Below are 18,952 nucleotides of genomic sequence, written 5' to 3' on the forward strand. Positions count from 1 at the left end.
GGCCATGGGGCTGGATCCTGAGCCACAGGACTAAGTTGAAACCGTGATACAAGGAACAGGAACCATGAGGGTGAAACCCAGGATTGGAATAGATGAGACAACGGATAAGTGGGCTATGTCAGCAGTGGAGAGCAGGCTGTGCCGAAGCCCTGAGGGAAGTCAGAAGTCCTCTGTCCTTCTCTTGACTATATACCAGGTAGTCAGGTGACGGGTCACTGTGAGGGTGCTGGTCTGCCTCAGTTCGCTATGCTCCGTGGGGTCTTACACCTGTTTGCTTGTTTCCTGACATGTTTATAATACGCCCTTATGTATACTGATAGGTTTTGTTTTGTGTACTCTAGGGAGTCAGTTATTCTCAGTCGGTGTCTAGTGGTTGGTACTTGACAGGCAGTGTTATTGTTAACATACACAGTGAAATGAAGAGCCATCCTTTCTCTGAATTTACACTCAAAATGTAGCCAAGTGATACTTCCGTGAAATAGTTACCAGAAGCAACACACAGCCTCAAAGAAGCAACACACCACGGTGTTAAAGCCACTATTTCCACACTATGGAGCCATTAAGATGTAGTCTGCACTCAGGTCCCCACAGAACAAAAACCTTGCCTCTGTAAATAACACTCTACTTGAATATTCATAGCGCCTTTCTTCATATTAATAAACAAACAAACAAAATATTCTGGAGATGACCCTGGAATGGATGATCAAATCTTTATGCCAACAAATAAATAACTACTAAAGTAAGCGAATCTTAAGTTTTTAAAAAGCCAGACACAAAAGTCCATCCCCATCCAGACACACAGTGAGTGCATCCACATACACTCTGCAACAGTAATGATGCTATGATAGATGTGTGGATGCAGGAGTAAGATGACTGTGTGGTACCTTGCTAGAAAGAGACAAAGGAGGGCTCTGCATCTCTTCTGAAGTCCTAAGGTGTTTTGTGCTTCATTTCTAATAAAGCTTCTACAGATAAAGGTGGTTAGCAAAATTCTCCAAATGGGTAGCTAAAACATTTATTTTACCAATAGCAGAGGTATCTTTATTTAATTGGTCAGTTCAAATTTCTTCTCAGTGAAGATCAGAGACCTGAGACCTACATAGAGGGTGGAAGAACATTCCTGAGCTAAAACAGATCAAATACAACCCATGTTCCAACCCTATAGGTTGATGCAGAACTCTGGAGTTCAATTAGTTGCCTGTGGCTTGTTCAGGGAGCTCTGATGCCTGTGTGGGCATAACTGTAACTTCAATTCTGAATTCAGCCAGAGACTATCTATGGACTTCCTCCTTTAAATCATCACCTTCTCTGCCTCTCCTTAGCTCAGACTCACAAATGAAAACTTCCCAAACACAGAAAGTTCCATCACTCACCTGGGAATCCCCACACCTGGCTAGGGCAGGCATACTGTAAGCATTCTATGAAGAAGGCACTCTACTGAGTACTCAACACCAAGACCAGCTGACCCAGAAAGTCCAATAAAAAGCAAGGCACCCAGGTGGTTAATCAGCATGAATTAGCTACGTGGAGCATGTTATTATGCAATGATGGTGTGAGAGAAATGGACTTCTCTTACCATACACTGAAGGGAAAAGCATGCAAAGCCCTCTCAGGAGGTGTAAAAAGTGTAGAAATGAGGAAGATGGAGAACGGTCAATTCTGTCTTCTCTCTCTTCTATCTATCTATGTATCTATCTATGTATCTATCTATCTATCTCTATATCTCTCTCATTTATCTTTCTCCTTTTCTGTAAGAAATTACAATCATGTATGGAATTGTGTGAAATTATTTACTTAAAAACCCACATAAAGTTCTCTTTTATCCATCATTCTTTTGCTTTCTCCAAAACTTTTGCAGAGAAATCCAGAGAGGAGAGAAATGTGGGAAGGTTGTAACTCCTGCTTCAAAGACACGGGTCCAAAGACCTGTTTAGCAGACCCTGGAAAGTCTCTCCTATAGGTCAGGGTGAAAAGTGCTTGTGTAGTTCCAGCATCCTTTAACAACTTGAAGGAGACCCTTTGGGGACAAGTGAAACACCCCATGATAGGCATTCTCCAGCTTTTTCTATGGTTTGCTTGTGGTTCCTTCCAAAATTATTATGTTGGAAACAAGGCAAAATGCCCTGAGAGGTAGGGCCTTTGGGGAAGTGCTAGATCATCAGTGTTCTATCCCTGTGAAGGGCTTGTGGGACTGGACTCTGCTCTTTCACATGAAGACATGGCAGCCCTCATCCAGAGAACCCAGAGACAAGGCAACACCGTGGAATCAGACTATGTTTTAAGTGCTGTCATATTTATCTTGGACTTCTCAATCTCCATATGTACGAGAAATAAAGTTCTGTTCTTGATAACAGTCTGGAGTAATCTATACTAGCAGTACAAAGAGACTCCGGCTCTCTGAGAATCGACAACATCCACTAAAACTTTTAAAACAGGATAGAGTTACTTAGAGCTGGAGGGGTAGTGACAGAAACACATTTTCAGCCAGAAAGTCAGAGATGATTTCTTCCACATGGATTATGAGGATATATGGAAGCAATTTTTTAAAATTTTAGTATTTAAACTTAGTCTATGCCGTTTGGGTACTTACTTACATCCAACAGTATGATGTGAACGCTCGTGTCCTTCCAAAAATCAGGTTGCAACTTAATTCTTAAGGCAGCAGCATAAAGAGGACCTTTGAGGGTGATTGGATCATGAGATTGACACCCTCATGAATGGGATTAAAAACCTCATAAAGATGTTTGAGGAACCTTGTTTGCCCCCTTTTTTTTTAACTTTGCCATGTGAAGAGACACGGTGCAGCCCTTCCTTCTTCCATGTGAGGATGAAGCCAAAAGGTGTCATTTGGAAGTAGGCTTTGCCAGACACTGAACCTGCCAGCGTCTTGCAGCATGTGGGACTGTAAGAAATGAAGTTGTGTTTTCTATTAAATACCTGATCCAAGATATTTTGTTATGGCAATAGGAATAGACCAGATGGCCACTTAGCATGATGATAACAGAAGGGTAATTTCTGAACTGCTTGAAGGGGAGCCTATAGGACCAAGAGAAATATCCAATGACTGTCCCCCCGGGTCAGGGAGGTCACCAAACACAAAGGAGCTTCTGCTCACAACTCTCCAGTGTATCCTCTAATCTTTGCCCAACAGAAAAGCAGGAGGAGCTGAGCTGAAGACATAGCAAGTGTCCTATGGGTGTTCTTCATTTATTCTGGGAGGGTAGACCTCCAACAGAAAGATAGGTGTGCTTGCAAAGGATAAACAGCTAAAGCCATTTAATTCAAGTAGTAATAAAAACAAAGTTGATTTTGTAAATGCCATGGTAACAGATTAATTCATGCAACTTCTGACAAGTATTTTTAGGGTCCTAATCACAAATCAAGCTTCTATTAATCTGGATGCAATGAACAATGAGATTAAATGTATTAAATGTGGTTCCTATCCACCATGTGCTCAGAGAACAGAAGGAAAGGGCATTCAGAAGTTGGTGCCTGTGCTCCTTGTATCTAGAAATGGTGTCTCTACTACTGCTGTCCTATGGGTAGACAGTAGGCTGCTGTCCTAGTTTGTTTCTATTGCTGTCCTAAATACCATGACCAGAAGAAACGTGGGAGCAACATGTTTATATGGCTTCCATGTTCCAGTCACAGTTGATCATCAAGCAAGAACTCAGGCAGGAGCAGATGCAGGAGCCATGGAGGAACACTGCTTCTAGGTTTATGTTCAAATATCTTTCTTATATCCACCAAGAAGTGGCACCACCCACAGGGGACTGGGCTGTAGATGAAAATTCTAAACAGTCTTATTAAATAAGAAACACAGAGCCAAATACAGAGTTAAAAGCCCAAGAGATCAGAGCACTAGCGAAGAGCCTTTAGCTTACCACTCACTGCCATGGCTTCCCCAGAGAGAGAGACCTTCTCCTGTGTGTCCTGTCTTTTTATTGCCTTTCTGTTCTGCCTTCTCGTTGGCTCTAAACCCAACCACATGACTTCCTCGTCACTGCCTGTCTATACAGACCTCCAGGTCTTTATGGTTGGTACAGGGATTAAAAGTTCGTGTCACCGCTTGGCTGTGTCCTTGACCACACAGAGACTCTGCTGCCTGCCATGTGATCAGATTAAGGGCGTGTGCCACCACCGCCAGCCAGACTTCTGCTAAACAACTCACTTTTAGCTCTGATGCCAAGGCAACTTTATTTATTAACATACAAATAAAATCACATTTCGGCACAAATAAAATATCACCATACTGGGCCTCCCACATGAATCAACATTCAAGAAGATGCCATACAGCCCAATCTGATAGACGTTTCACATTTCCTCCACTGAGGTTCCCTCCTCCCAGCTAGCTCTAGTTGTACCAAGTTGACAAAATAAAAAAAGACGAACCAGTAACACCTACCATGAGATAAGGTGATCAAGTGACTGTGGACAGGGTCCTCTGACAACACAGAAGATAAGCATCCTTGTCTCTGGAATACCCTAGGAAGGGCTCAGAGGTGTGGCGATGTGCAAGCTAGTGGGCAAAGATACAAAATGCAGAGAGAAGGGAAATGTCTGTCCTAATGCAAAGAGCCTTCAAAGTCTCCTAAGCGTCAGAACCCTTCTGGAGCACTGAGGGGGTGTGCCAAGGACTCAATCCTGGCCCAAAGGTCAAGCCAAGTCACTGGCTTACACTGCCATCCTAACTCCAAAACAAAACAAAAAGCTATGTTTTTCCCCCTCCAGCAAAATACTCTGTTCCCATTTCAACTCTGTCTTTGAAATGAATAACAGAGACAGTCAGTTGATTACAAAGAAAAATTCTTTGGCAATGATCTTCATATTGCTTACCATAAATCTTAGCAATTCCTTGGATTTCTTATAATGGGAAACCAAAGCACCATCACTGAGTGACATTTTATCAGACTCCAGGAGCTCTCAAAAGCCATCTGCTCTCTGGTTTCCATAAGTGAAAAAAGATGCCTGAGTCCAAGACTCAACGCTGAGCATGCGATGCTCTGAACTCCAACTCTGTGGATAGCTCTCTCCACTCTGACGTTGGAAGATGGTCTCTTGTGGATTCCCAGACTCCGGGATGTTCCCCTGGCTCTGTGAACTGAATCCAAATCAGAGTGTGGCTTTCCCACATGTGCTCAAGCATAAGGTTAGATCAAGGAGCCACATGTTTAGAGGCTTTAATCCACTTGAACTTCACTGGTGTAGATGTCACTGGGACCCAACTATCCTGACTCCACAAATAAGTACCGCTGCATTCCAAGAAACTGACAGTATAAACAGGTGCAGTGGTGGGATGGCCCTCCCCTTCCCTCTTCCTTTCTCCAGTCACTCAGCTTCCCAGCTTCCTGGATGACAGCCTGTCCTGATGTGCCAACCCCATGATTCTTTTGTTTGGGTAGGTTGGGTTTTGTTTCAGGTGTCCTTTTCCTGTTTCTTCTGAGAAATAAGTTAAGTGAGGTCAGGTATTATGTGTGCCATGCTGCAGGATGCCATAAGACACTGAGCGCAGGCCCCAGCTGTCCTGACCACTCCATGCTGCTGGATACAGGACAGAGTCCTGCCTTCCAGCTCTGAGGGAGCTGCTAGGGAGCAGGAGGGATGCTAGGTCGGTTGGCACAGAGCCCTGGCGGTGTACATACATCACGCTCCTTGCAGAAGCTTACTCAGGACAGCACCTTGTGCTGGAAAAGTGAGTGAGAAATGGAGGTGGAATATAGTCCAGAGAACATCTTTTGGAGAAATCATACCTGCCCAGATTCACCTGCTGTCTCTGGGGCAACGGTTAAGATGGGGTAGGGTGAGATGCAGATGAGATGCTGGGAAGAGTTCCAGCCAAGAACATAGGGTGACCTCAGGAGGGGCTCCACTGCTTCAACCATAGCTGTTCGGTGGCCATTTGTCCCAGGAGCACGAAGGAGCCTCACATTCATGGGATTATCCACCCACTCTGAGCACTGATGACGACAAGGAGCGGGAGGATGTCTGCTCTTTGCCAGTTCAAAGGCTAGCCGTGTGAAGAAGGTCGTTTCCTCTCATTCAGTACAAATATTTTATGTGTGCCGTGCCTGGAAATACTGACACGAATGGCCCCACAAGCCTTTTGTCTTGAGAACAGTGCATATGCCAGTGGGAGATAAGTGATAGCAGACAAATTAAAGACAGTACTTATGTATATGCCACAAAGAAAGTAAATGGGGATGAGAGACTAGGAGTCACAGTCCCTGTGCCTTTGTTTACCCATCTCTAAAATGTAGCCAATGATATCACCAAGCATTGCCTACCCAAAGGTGTCATGGGGAAGCACAGATGGGCTGAGCTAGGAGCTGCTACAGGCCAGGTGATCCCATGTACTTTCTCATAGGTAAATACTGTGGCAAAATAGCATAAAATGTGTCATGCTATGCTTTGGTTAGCTTTTTGGGGAACCACCATGCTCCTCCACAGTGGCTGTGCCATTTTCCATTCCTATGCATAATGTACAGGAACCCTGATTTCTCCACATTCTCATTCACACTTATTATTTCCCATTTTTCTGATAATAACCGTACTAATGGGTGTGAAGTTGTCTTTTATTCTTTTTTACTGCAATTTAAAACATTGCTGAATTACATCTTACATATGTATCCATTTAATACCTGCTTTGCTGGGCTGGTTAGTTTTTTTGTCAGCTTGACACACGCTGGAGTCATCAGGAAGAGGGAGCCTCAACTGAGAAAAATACCTCCACCAGATTGCCCTGTAGGCAAGTTGGGGGGGGGCATTTTCTTGAATGTTGATTGATGTGGGAGTGCCCAACTTTCTATGAGTGACACCACCCCTGGGAAAGTGGTCCTGGCTCATATTTAAAAAAAAAAAAAAAAAAAAGCCCAATGTTCCTCCACATCTCTGCTTCAGTTCCTGCCTGCAGGTTCCTGCTTCAGTTCCTGTCCTGACTTCCTTTGATGATGGACTATGACCTGGAAGTATAAGCCAAACAACCCCTCCCTGCCCAACTTGCCTTTGGTCATGATGTTTCATTACAGCAATAGAAAACAACTAGGACAACTGTTCTGTGTCTTTGTCATACCTGAGACTTGTCATGAAGTACAAAGGCTTGTCTGAAGATTCAGGTGGCTGAAAGGTCCAATAGTACAGCAACTGTCATCTTGTTGAGGGTCCCTGGCTGTATCACAGAGAAGCATCAGGGAAATAGCCACATACAGGAGACACAAGGCCTTTCAGTTTTATAACTAACTTTTTTTTCAAGACAGAGTTTCTCTTTGTAGTCCTGGCTGTCCTGGAACTTGCTTTGTAGACCAGGTTAGCCTCAAACTCAGAGAGATCCACCTGCCTCTGCCTCCCAAGTGCTGGGATTAAAGAGGAGTGTGCCACCACTGCCCGGCTAATAACTAACTCTTCTGAGAGTGTATCAATCCATTTAAGGGGTAGAGCTCCCATGAGCTAATTGTTTCTACTATTCCTCACATCCTAAAGTTCCCACCACCTCAATAACCACACTGGAGACTCAGCTTCTAGCACATGAACCTCTAGGGGAAAATCATATCCAAACCACAGCACTCTCTCTGTTGTCCATGTATAATATACATTTGTGTGTTATGCTCGTTTCTGTACTGTACACCAGACTGTCCTCCATACTTTATGGAAAATTATAGACATTGCCAAATACAGTTTCAACAAATCTATTTTAAGTGTCTTTGTCTCCTTCCACAGAAATGGAGGACATAGGAAGCTGTTAGCCTGGTTACAAACCTTCATCATTATTTGCCGGTAAAGTCCAGCAGCAATATGCCACCACCAGCCTGCCTATCCCAACCTGTTATACCCATGCGCCCCAGGCCAGAATGCCCTAACCAGAGCCAAGGAGGACAGCAAGGCCAAGAATACTGGGCTCTGTAAAATGTCCCTGACCAGACTCACAGAGTCCCACATCTGATCCTCCATGAAGCATAACCTCAAACAATAAATTAGCCAACTCCTGGAGCAGGACACACTCAAAAGTGTAATTTACAGTGTGAAACCCAAGCAAGGGCCAAACAGCAGTCAACGCTGTGGACATAAATCCCAGCGTGTTCTTATGTTGACATTCTACCATTTGAGAAGAAAAAGAAGGTATTTTCCTTGGCTAATGAGTTACATGCCAACAGATCTCAAAACATTGTGAAAAAGGGCCCATAGGGACTCCAGCAAAGGCTCAGAGGGGATTCGGGAAGGTTCCTAGAGCCTTGCTAATGGATTATTTGTCCTACAGTAAGTGCTTCATTTAATAACTGAGAGGGGTCAGGGATGTTGGACTCTTGTAAGCTCTGCTGCACAGTAATCCCACGGCCCATGGATCTCATCTTTCCACACTAAGGAGTACGTACACCTGTCCTTCCTCAAATGTGGGACTTTGAGACTTCAATTGACAAGTCTGCTCACAGTCTGACTTCTGAATCCCAGCTTATTTACTTGGCAGAAACAAAATGTCAGTCTGCCAATGCAATGCGGGGGCTCATGTGGGATACCCTTGCAGCAGAAATATGAAATATACCATTGTGTCCTAGCAGTCTCAAAGATGGAAACCAAACATGATGAACTCAATGGAAAGTCAGGCAGGATTAGCAAGGCATGAGAAACTTCTCCTGCAGAGGGTTTCTCCGCCAGAGCACACATCCCCTGCTCACCCATGCACACACAGTTGCACACCTCAAGCTTGTTGCACACTGAAAGTGGAATGTCCCCTGGGGAGGTCCACAGCCACACAAGCAACATCCCATCTCTGCTCCGAGTCCACTCTGTTTCACTCAAATCAGGAAAGTCCTGAGAGGACTGATACTGAGTCCCATGGTCTTGGGGAACCAGGCCTGCCACTCCTTGAAGCTCTGCATCATACGAAGACGCTCAATGAGGCAAACTCACCATCACCCCATAACAAGGCCATTTAGATCCCATGTTCTCCCTTTGCCAAGCTGCAGGCTTCTAGAAGCAGTTCCACTTTCCATGGTTTCAATTACTGATAATCAATCACAGGCCAAAATAGTAGATGAAAAATTGCAGAAACAGCTCCTAGCCAGTAAGTCATGTGCTATTCTGAGTAACATCCTGAAGTCATAGCCATCCTTCTCAGTCCCGTCCCCACGACGAGCTGCTCCCCCCTGCCGCCCCCCCCCCCCCCGCCTTGCCCTGTGTATCCACATTTAGGCACTACTGCCCCATGAATTTTTAGCAGCCATCTTGGTTATCAGATTGACTGCTGTGATATTAATGTTTTTATTCAAGTAAGTTTCATTTTACCCACTAATACTTCCAGGCCACAAAAAAATTGTTGTGCTAGCAATTTTATTTCAGTATATTGTCATTAATGCTTTTTTGCACTGTTTTTAATATTTATAAATTAAACATAGTGTATGTCTATGTGTATGAAAAAACATAGCATGTATTGTGTTCAGTACTGTCTGAAGATTTAGATATGCTGGGGTCTTGATAGCCCCTCCATCCCCAATGATAAGCACCCCAGTTTGTCTAAGGTGAAAGAGAATTTTTTTTTGAACCAGTGACAGCAGACAAGCACTTACTCCCGAAGAACCTAGGAACCCTCCTTCGGGGGCTGAGGGGGGTGTGAATTTGGATCTAGCTTCATTCCCCTGGTGGGCAGGAGTCCCTGGCCCCTGCTCATTCTTTATCAGTCCCTGCCGCTGAGGCACTAGGCAGGAGAAATCTTGTGTGGACAGAGGAACAGTGAGAAGCCAGTCACCAGTCACCAGCACAGTCACCAGTCACCAGCACAGTCACCAGCACAGTCACCAGTCACCAGTCACCAGCACAGTCACTCCTCACTCACCAGCCCCAGGCAGGCACCGTGCCCTGCTTCATCTGGCAGTCGTGCCTGATTTCACACAGTAGGGACTCCAGAGTTTGACCTATGTAATGTCCCTTACCCTGAGAGCATGGCCACTCCTTGTTTCCTGACCAGAGAACAACGAAGTCCCACAAAACCCAGAAGACAGACAGCCCCTCTCGGCTCTAGCTGGCTAACTGCAGCCTAGGCTGAGAGTGAACAAGGGGTCCCTGTGAAGGAGAGAATAGATGGCACTCCTGTTTCTGTGGGGAAATGAGGTTTCTCTCTACAAGGTTTAGCAGCTAGGAATCTTTCCTGTGCAGAGACTGGAGAGGCAGGAGCTTTTGCAGCAGCCTGCCCTGAATAACAAACAGTCTAAAGCTATATGACTTACAGTTGTGATTAGTGGTCTGTACCCTCAGGTTCCGCATTTTTACATTAAACTGAAGCAGGTGTCCCTTCAGAAGATTGGAGTCTGTGCTGAGCACATGGGCTTTCCTGCTGGTACTCCCTAAATGATGTGGCATAAGACTGTATCATCTGTGCATTGCAAATAGCCTAGGCATAATATAAAGACACGGGAGGATGTGAGTAGGTGACAGTCACGTCACCATGCTATATAGGTACTTTAGCCCTCAGAGATTTGGAGATCGTCAGGCGGCCTGAGTTTTAGAGCCAATTCCCCACACATGCCAAGGGACAATATTACTCACAATTCTGTGGTTGATGGTCTCAGCGAGGCTCAGCTATGCGGTGACTCCTGAATATCTTCTGGATATCCAGCAGTGGAAGCCTAGAGTGGAAGCTCACAGATGGGACAGGTCATTGCTTCCTCGTATGCTATAGTTTGTATACTAAATAAGCCCTCCAAATCCCACAGGTTTGAAGGCTTGGTCCCTGTGTCATGTAACTACTGGGAAATGGTGGCACACTTCAGAGGCAGGCACTACTGGGAGAAATAAAGGCATTTGGGCTGTATCTTTAAAAGAGATCATGAAACCCTAGCTTCCTCCACTCTCATTTTGTTTCCTGGATGCTGTGGGGTAAACAGACTTCCTCCACCATACATCTCCACTATGATGCTTTATGTTGCCTCAGGACCAAAACAGGGGTTCAGTGGTCATGGACTGAAATTTCTACAATTGTGAACCAGAATAAACCTTTCTACCTTTTAAGTTGGTTATCTCAGGTATTTCGTTACAGTGATAGAAAGGCATTTCCTCAGGCAGCCTAGCTTGGATTTACTACAGTAGCTGCTGGGTGAGGCTTGAGAGCAAGAAAACATCAAGTATCTTTCATCAGCTAACGAGAGAAGGGGCCATTTCGCTAGACCAGCATAATTCCTAACTACATTCTAAATTTTATCCTTATGTCCACAGATAAATGCAGCTCTCCCCCGTGATCCAAGAAGCCTGTCTTTACATCATGATATAGAGACCGTGACAGAAAACCACAACTGGACACAGGACAGAGATCAACAGATCATGAGGATCCAAGCCCCAGTGGATACATCTCCATCACAGCTCCCGTAACTAAGGCTCAGGAGCATCAAGGAAGAAGGACCAAAGATTCTAAGAGCCAGACACCAGGGTGTCTGTCTGTCTGCTGTGAAACGGTCCCTCACAGAAATGGCTGCATAACCAAGATCAATATCCGAACAACGGCAATGTAAATAGAGATGCTGATGTGGGAGGAGGGAAATCTCACGGGGACCCACTCCTGGACAGAGAACCACAGGCGGCTAATGATTTCAGAGAGAGGAGAATTAGCATCTCCCAGGGATGAATGCCTCATTGGATGTGCAATACGGAGAAGCTGTCCAGGATGAGCTGCCTTGTTGTTGGCCCAACAGCAATGATTCCAGCACAATATAAAGGCTCCAGAACTGTGAGCAAAAATAAGGGTTTCTGAGTTCATTGTATCAGATTTTACTAATATAGTGATAGCTAACAAACACCCTCAGTATAAAAAGCCATCTTTTAGGGCAGCCAGAGACTAACAACCCATCAGTAAAGACAGTCTACTGTTTAAACATAATTAACCAGAAACCTGGAAGTAAGGAATGTTCTAGATGAAGCTCCTGCTTCACTTCAAACAACCATGTCATTTCTTTGCCTCATTTCCAGGTCCAGTAATGAAGACCTCCTCCTCCTCCTCCTCCTCCTCCTCCTCTTTCTCCTCCTCCTCCTCTTTCTCCTCCTCCTCCTCCTCTTCCTCCTCCTCTTCCTCCTCCTCTTCCTCCTCCTCCTTTATCAGAGCCCCTGGCCACTTTCAGCTTGGTGCTTGCCCAATTCCTAAGGCCCTTTAATATGTCAATCAATGGCCTCAGCTGCTCTTTAAACACCTGGTCATCATTTCCTCTGTGTGAGCCACACAGGGCAACCTGAGTTGCAAGACAAAAGGACACCAGGACACTCACTTTTCAAATTTTAAATTTGCGTGTCAGACTTTCATCTTTAGAATATCTCTGGGAATGCAGAGCATACACAACAGCTCAGTAGTAGAGCAGAGCACTTTCCTAGAATGCACAAGGCCGTGGGGCTTGGTCTCCAGCACCACAAGAAAAACAAAATAGAAAAACAAAACTTTCTTGTGGAATGTGTTGACTCAGATCTGGGATGCAGGCATGTGGGATTCTGATGCCAGAAAACCTCAAGCCTAAGGCCAGCCTAGACAGCACAGGAAGTTCCTGATGAGCCCAGGCTATCTGATGAGATCCATCTCAAACCAAATGTCCGGAGGCAAGCTCAGCTACCCAGGCCACCTGTGGGGTGACACTTGGGGCTTATACATGGGGACTAACCCCTTCTTTCTGTTTCAGGCTTCAGAGTTGGACACAATTAAGATCTCGTTTGTAGAGGACAAGGCAAGCATTGCCAGGCATTGCAATTTAAAACTGACTGTCTCGACTCTGCATGGTAGGGACTCTACACGGTCACAGGAGACAGCTTCTATGCCTATTAGCCTGGGGACTTTCAAGGCTGGCTTGGCCTCAGTAGAAGCACCTGAGGACAGGGTTTTAAGTTTCAACTCTGACTCGTGGATTGGGAAAGCTCTTCGTTTTATTTTCTTTTTTAATATTTCCTGTTGATTTTAACATGCTGATGAGGAGCCATTGTAGACTAGTCATTTGCAACGTTGCCTTGATACTGTTCCCCAGAGTCAAGACTTCTGCCCTGCAGAATGGACCCCATGAAGAGAGGTCCTGTATCCTGCTCTGAAGAAAGCCACCACTTGATCCCCACTGCAGCTCTCTCTGGTGCCTCCCCTTCATCCATGCTTTGGGAGGGGGGCAGCCAGCTTCTCAGGGGGCTAGCCACTGGAGGCTGTTCAGTTCCTATTGCTTGATCCTCTGGATCCCGTTACCTTACAAGTATTAGCAGCCTGATTTCTGAAGAAATTGAGTTGCTGGTCCTCTGAGGATACCACAGACCAGGTGTACTAGCAAGAATCAAAATTCAGAGTCACTTATACTGAATGTGAGTCTGACTTTCACACCATTGCAGAGGTGGAAAATCCTAAGTCAACATCTTAAGAAGGAGCCATTGCCCAGACTCTCAACTCTCTCCCATTTTTTAGCCCCATGTGATCTTGGCTCCCAATTTCTTGGTGTCCCTGGTGCTGAGCCCCGTGGGATGCATACAGATATGTACAGCCCTCACAGCTCACAGGCACCACCCCCACAGGCCAGGTGAAGGAACCTCCTGAGTTTTGCAGAGTCTGCCATCATTCGTCCATCCTCATTCACCAGGATTACCCCCACCATCTTTTGTGTCCCTAGAATGTACCCTCCTCCAAACTCTCACACACCTTTCCACTGAGGAGGAGCCAGCATGCTTACCACTCACCAGCCGCATTTATCTAGAAGTCCCCGTGATTTCAAAATAAAGCTTGGTTTTGATTTTGTTTTTAGGTATGCTGGTGGGGGAAGTTGTATTTTTTTCAGATGTGCATTAGCAATGGACAATGGTGGCTGAATAAACTTAGAGGAACATGATTTTAACCCTTAGACTGACATCTTTCCAAAATTTACTAATGGAATTCTTCTTTTTCTCTAGATAGAACCTTAGAGTTATTTGAGGGTTAATTTAAACCAAAAGTTGAGAGTAATCAGAATTATCATCGAGGAAATACTGGCACAGAGTGTCTGTGGCACAGCCTAATTTTACACCAGTCCTCAAGTCCAGGGCCACATGCCGTCCTTGAGAATCCACCCAGGACCCTCATGCAGCACCCTGGGTTTTTCCCTGAGTCAGGCTCTTGTAACCTTCAAGGCTCTGATTGATGAAGCAATTCCTCATAGCAATAACAGAGGGGCTTCCCATCCACAGTGACTTGCTATCTGTCACTGAAATATTGCTTCCTCCCTATCTTGGAATTTCCTCCTGAGCATTGGGGATTTAACCCCCTGCATGCTGCAAACCTGTGTAGCTATTTAGTCTCCTTATATCCTCATGAGGCCTAAGTTTAGACACCAGTGGCTAAACACCTACCTTCATCCAGAGGGTCAGGCCTAGAGGATGCTGAAAATCTCCCATGGACACACAGTGCAAATGTGTGCCTTGACACTCCTTGCAGGAGACGAAGCTGCTGGGCAGGAATGTCTGGTGCGGCTTGCTCAGCAAAGAGCTGGTCTCCTGCCGATCCCTCCCTCGCCTGGCAATCTCTCACCCTGTCAGTCTTCTCTCTCAAGACAGTTTAACTGAAATAGAGTATATGTAATAGACACCTTGGCTTCTGTGATTCACATGGATCCAACCAGCCCAACTATCCTCTGTAAACTCAGCAAAACTGATATTCTAAAGACATGGTGGTCCAGTCTCACACTGACAACTAGCATCAACTGGAACATGGCAAGATGACCGCTGCACCATCAATCTGCTGGGACCAAGGTGGCAAATGACTGCTCCATGGATCCCCTGGCCCCACTAAAGACAGTGTTTCATGACACCCAGCTCCGTACAGACAAACACTGGGAGACATGGGGAGATTCCAGTGCCCTGAGAAGCAAAGACAGCTGGTGGTACAGTTCTTGGGGTCACCACATTCAGTAACATGGCCTTTCCAGGTGGATCTCTGTGAGTTCGAGGCCAGCCTGGTCTACAGAGCGAGATCCAAGACAGGCACCAAAGCGACACAGAGAAACCCTGTCTTGAAAAAACAAAACCAAACAAACCATGGTCCTTCTTTTTTTCCTGGGAACACAAGTTTTATGCAGACCTTGGATTCATCCTTCACTGTATGAAGAGATGTGGATCACCTCTACCTCAGACAAGGAGGAAAAGATGGGGGACGAATGCAGTCAGTCTGGAAATGTGCCATGTTCACCTGTCCCAGCACTGGGCATGTAGCCTGCCTACTCTCTGTAAGTCAACTAAATTCATCCTAGAGACCTGAAGGACAAGAAGGCCCAAAGTCCCCTTCATTTATCCAATCATACACCACGCCTGAGCCTAGGAATGCTGACAGCTGGTGGGAGATGCTAACACTGATGTAGGGAATTCAGATACCATGAGATGAGTGCTGGAGGCTGGAAGAGAAATAACCCAGATGTGCACAAGTGACCAGAGCCAAGAGTCTAAGCTGGACTTTGAATAATGAGTGTAACAGAAATAAGAAGAGACTATGAAAGAGAAAAGATGTAACCAAGAGAAGTTAACAAGAGCAGGAAACCATGTCTAAGGCTGAGAGGCCTGATGATCAGAGTGGGCAGGGGACCAAGAAGTGACCTGGGCAGCTACTAAGGCCTGGAATTCTAGACTAAGAAATTCGGGCTTTATTCTGTAGGAAATGGAGACCCTTTGAAGAAGTTAAACTAGGAGGGAACTTGCAGAGGTCTACATTCCGCTAGGTAACTTGAGGCAGCAGGTGATGAGAGAGGAGCACCATCAGAGGCTTAGAGGATGATGGGTGCTGCAGACATGAGAAGGTGACCAACGAGATATTAATGTGGAGCTGACAGAACCAGGAAAGGTGAGGAGCTGCGATCCTGATTCCACTGTTCCCAGCTTTAGGACTAGGGTGGTACTGAGGCTGGGATCTGAGACAGAACGTGGAGAAGGGAGGACTGTTTGTGATGCGTTAATAGTTGCTGTGTAACAGATCACTCTAAAACCTAGAAATTGGAACAATTTCTGAGAGCCACTTGCCTGGCTGGCCCATGCGTAGTCTCCAGAGAGGTGGCTGTTGGAAGGGTTGGAATCATCTGAGACTTGACAAGGACCAGAGTTTGCACCTGAACTCATTAAAGAGGCTTCAGTTTTCCATTTTGTTACACTGTATCTGGCTTCCTTCTGAGAGGATAGGTTCTCTTTCTGCCTCTAGGACTTTGTGAAAATAGCAGTGATGTGTGCTTGCTCAACGTGCCTGCATTCCAGGGAGTCAGTACTGCACACATATGCACCCTTATCCTTACTCTCAGGGGCAGGGGGCGCATTTCTAACCTGTCAGGGTTGATGAACTACTACTTCTACCCCGTGGGTCACACAGCACAACCAGTATAAGAGAGGGGACCACAGAAGGAAATCTAGAAGCAGCCAATCTAGACGGGAACACAACAAACAAAGACTCCATAATAAACACAGATAAAACGAAATGCAAAACACAAAAGGACAGGGTAAATGTGATGATTTTCCAGAGAGAGTTGATATACTAATAAGTCTAAGAATGGGAGGAGCCAAATGAAACAGAATTAGGCTACTGAACTTGTGATTCTACTGACCCAGCTGAGGGTCACAGAAATAAAACTTAAGGAAGGATATAAAACATCAAGGGGTCATCTAAATCAGCCCAGACACCACTCCAGGGACAGCTCTGGGTTTGAGTTATGCCCATGATCTTTCTACCACTTTGAGGAAGCTTCCTCAAGCCCAGTGGCCAAAGAGTAGCACATACTCACATTTCATCTTCCCCTCATCCTCGAGATTCCCCAGGGCCATTCCCAGCATCTGGAAATTCCATGCTTCTGCCAGTGATGGACAATTTATGTCCATCCCATAAGGCCGGGGTGTCTGAAAAGCACCCCTGTACAGTAACACACAGAAGCTCCAGACAAAGTCAAGGGAGAGCCCCAGCTTGACGGCTAGCACACTATTCCTGTGGACCACCTCCAGAGAAGATGCTAGCCTTCCATGAATCAGCCTCCAGCTCCTCAAATCTAGAAGCAGAGAGGCTCCCCATGCTAATTTCAAACAAAAATCTTTGTAAATCATCTCCACAGCTCCTGGAAGAATCTCCTCTCACAGGGCAGCATCATGATGAAAGCATCTATAAATCAAAAACTGAGAGAGCAGCAGATTGTCTGAGCCAGAGACTGGACCAGACTCAGTGTCCCCTCGCTTCTTTCCTTGGTGACGTCGAATACCTTCACCTAACTGGACACAAGGCTGAGTGAGAATGGGATTGTCTATGTGTGCGGCACTGAGTCTGGAATGTAGGTGTGTTGAGCAAGCACCAGCTCTCGCTACAAACATCAGCCTCCCAGCTCCTTTCATAAGCCCTAGAAACAGGACAGCTTTTTGCCCAATGCTTAGATTACAAGGGCGACTTTAAATCTATATCCACCTCTCAACTTCCCCACACCACTTCTTTCTGGCCTGGCATCCAGGGACCATGGATGGAACAGGAGAAGAGGAGAAGCCTAGATCTCATATTTGGAATATTCCAAGGGCCCTGAAAAAATGCCTCCTGGAAGTCCTCCTCACAGCATTCACCTGGGTTCAGGAAATAGTCATTAGGAACCACAGATTTCTCACTCTGATCTGGAGACCATGAATCATCCACCCATCCCTACCCTAGCATTCATATGGGCTTCAGGCCACTCATCACCTCTCAGTGCCTATTCTACTCCTGGGTCATGTGGTGCTGGAACACTTCTCTCTGCTTGGAGCTTAGAGCTCTGTGGTTCAACTTCCACCCACTGCATTCCACAGGACAAAATCAAAATTGACATTGGGCTTTCTTTTTATAACCCCATCCACACTGTCCTGAGCAATGGGGTCCCTGCCTGGCACACTCCATATGACTTCCTGCTGAAGAAGACTTTCTGTCATCTGGAGGGCTTTTCCAGGCTCCACACAGGGTCCTGAATCCCTTTTCACTTCATTCCTCTGCCTTCCTCCTGTCCTTCCCTCCTCTGCCTCTCACTAGCCAGTTGAAAGTGAAACTCCTGGGCCATCCGCTAAGTGCTCAGGAAACGCTGCTCTGTTTTTCCACTGGCCACATTAGTGATGCGGGGTCAGACTTGCGTGTCTAGGGCCTCACTTCCTTCTCATCCAAGCCCTATTTTAGGGTCTAGCCACTGCTTCCCAGCAGTCTTTTCTCTAAACTGCAAGAGCTCTGGGGAACTTTGCCAAGATAGACTTCTCTCTGCCCCATGGGGCTCCACAAATGGGATTAATGGTCGTATTCCTACTTTGTGGCTTCTTCTCAAGGGGCTCACACTGGGGCTCCCCTTCCATTTTGCTTCTGAAATGGACTCTGCTGCTTTCCTCACACCATCAGCTCGGTGCCATTTTCCAGACCACTGAAGAGGGCATCGCAGTGAAATGGGGCACCTCTGGGTTTTGAGGAATACCCTAACTTTATAAACTTTAGTTCTCTGCTGTGAACTTAGAGCACAGAGAAAACCCTACTTAGGAATAAGCTCTGAGTTGAGCCAGTTCAGAAACCACCCATTCTGTCAGGCAAAGTGCGTTCCGCGGTAACCCGAAGCCTACTGTGACTACCGGAAGCCTGCTGTAACCACATGACAAAGCAGCTCTGGAAAGTTTAGCTGCTCCCTAAGCCACCCCACTGTTGCTGGGTGTCTCATGGGACGGACCCCACCCTTGTCACGCCATATCCTGACTGGGAGATCCATAAGCCCCTGAGTCCCGTGTTAGATGTAAGTGGGGCTTCCAGAAGCACGTGCTTCTTCTGGGCTGTTGGCCCAGAACTGGGTCACCTCCTCATTCCTAGAGTATTGACTGGGAAGGGGAGGCCATGGCCATGGTCAGTGGACTAAACCGTCCTCACCAACCAAGGCCTGGAAGAAGCCCACGTGCCCCTGTCTTCTGAGCACAGGGACGTGAGACACAAAGCAAAAGAAGCCACTGTGGCCGGGGAAAGGCAAGTGACAGCTGCGGTGTGACC

The sequence above is a fragment of the Peromyscus leucopus genome, chromosome 3 (genome assembly GCF_004664715.2).
Source record: "Peromyscus leucopus breed LL Stock chromosome 3, UCI_PerLeu_2.1, whole genome shotgun sequence".
In the NCBI taxonomy this organism is placed as follows: domain Eukaryota; kingdom Metazoa; phylum Chordata; class Mammalia; order Rodentia; family Cricetidae; genus Peromyscus; species Peromyscus leucopus.